Source organism: Penaeus japonicus, unplaced genomic scaffold (assembly GCF_977035675.1).
Source record: "Penaeus japonicus unplaced genomic scaffold, GWHDUDI00000001_assembly GWHDUDI00000023, whole genome shotgun sequence".
NCBI classification, from domain to species: domain Eukaryota; kingdom Metazoa; phylum Arthropoda; class Malacostraca; order Decapoda; family Penaeidae; genus Penaeus; species Penaeus japonicus.
In genome coordinates, this window is record NW_028234425.1 from 298,112 (window position 1) to 300,611 (window position 2,500).

Here is a 2,500-nt window from a genome sequence, read left to right on the forward strand (position 1 = left end):
GGGGGGGGGGTAAAACTAAGGAAGAATAAAGAGAGCAAAAATAAATAAATAAGAGATTGATGGATGGATAAATAATACGATAGATCGATAGATAAATAGATGAATAATACGATAGATCGATAGATAGATGGATAAATAATACGATAGACCGATAGATAGATAGAGAAAGAGAGACATATAGATAGGAGGAGAGAGAAAGTGAGAGAGAGAGAGAGAGAAGAAAGAAAGAAAGAAAGAAAGAGAGAGAGAAACAGACACAAAGATCAAAAAAGAAAATACCTTAAATAAAAGGATCAAGAACACCAACAATATGCATGCAACGCAATCACAAACCACAGGGAAAGAAATCAAAAGGAAATTGCAAGGAAACTCCATCTACTGTCAGTGAATTGGCCAATGGAGATGGCGAGAGGGCTGCGGGAGGCCAGAAGAAGATTGGTAATTCAATGAGAGCGTATAGATCAGGGATGGAAAAGGAGTTGTCCCCCCTCTCTCTCTCTCTCCGTACGTCCATCCGTCTGTCTGTCTGTCTGTCTGTCTGTCTGTCTGTCCTGTCTGTCTGTCTGTCTGTCTGTATATATATGTGTGTGTGTGTATATGTACATACACACACACACACATACACAGACATATATATATATATATATATTATATATATATATATATATATATATATATATATTTATATATATATATATATATATATATATATATATATATATATATATATATATATGTATATATATACATATATATATATATATATATATATATATATATATATATATACATATATATATATACATACACACATTGTATATACATATATATATATATATATATATATATATATATATATATATATATATATATATTATGTATATATATACATATATATATATATATATATATTATATATATATATATATATATATATATATATTTATGTATATATATATATACATATATATATATATATATATATTTATATATATATATATATATATATATATATTATATATATATATATACATACACACACACACACACAAACACACACATACACACATATATATATGTATACATATATACATACATACATATATATTATATATATTATCTACACACACACACACACACACACACACACACACACACACACACACATATATATATATATATATATATATATATATATATATATAAGAATCTCCGGTTAGACCCAGGCCGCCTAAAGATGATGAACTTATGCACATACAATGTAAGGACCCTGAGAATAGAATCTGATCTTCTGACACTGCTTGAGGAATTTTCATTTATTAAATGGGATATTGTAGGACTTTCTGAAGTTAGGAGACTAGGCGAAGAGCAGAAATTACTAAATGATGGGCACTTATTATACTGGCGAGGTAAACCCTTGGATAGCAAACAAGAATCAGGAGTAGGTTTCTTAGTTCACAAGCGACTTGAAAAGAATGTAAGGGAATTCTATAGTGTGAGCGAAAGAGTAGTTTCTGTAATACTGAAACTAAACAACAGATATAGCCTAAAAATTATCCAAGTGTACGCTCCTACCAGCAGTCATAGTGATGAGGAGATAGAGAGCTTCTATGAAGATGTGCAAAAACCCATTTTACCGTGATTATGGGGGATTTTAATGCCAAATTAGGAATAAGGGAAGATGGAGAACTATCGGTTGGGAAACATGGAATAGGCACCAGAAATGAGAGAGAGCAAAGGTTGATTGAATTCGCCGAAGCTCGATCTCTTAAAATCATGAATACATTCTTCGAAAAGAGACCCGGGAGGAAATGGACATGCAAATCACCATCCGGCATTAAAAACGAAATTGACTTCATAATCACCAATAGGCGTGACATCGTACAAGACGTAACCGTTATCAATAAAGTAAATGTCGGTAGCGACCATAGACTGGTCAGGAGTAGAGTTAAGTTACAGCTGAGAAGGGAACGAAACAAGCTCATACAGAAGACTCTCGCTAATCTAACCAACATCAAGAATAGGGCGACGGAATTCAGTATCAACATCCGAAACAAATACTCAGCTCTCGAAGATCTTGACATAGACCAAATGAACGACCAATTCAGTGAGATATTAACGGAAGCTGCACTTGAAATAGGGGGTAAAGACGAAAAAGAAAGGTTCAGTAAGCTTTCAGTAAAGACGAAAGAGCTAATGAAACAGCGTAGGGAAATGAAAATAACATCAATCAGAGACAAGATAGAATCAACAGAGCTGACTAAGACGATAAACAAGAAAAAGAAAGATGATGTATGCAAATTTAACATACGAAAAATAAACGAAGCTCTGCTCGCCGGCACCAGCCTTAAGGCAACAAAGAGGAGGCTCGGAATAGGGAAAAACCAAATGTATGCAACCCAACGGAGAGGCGACATACAATAAAAATGAAATTATCAAAGTAATAGAAGACTTCTATCTCAACCTATACCACTCAAACGACCAACCACATACGGAGACA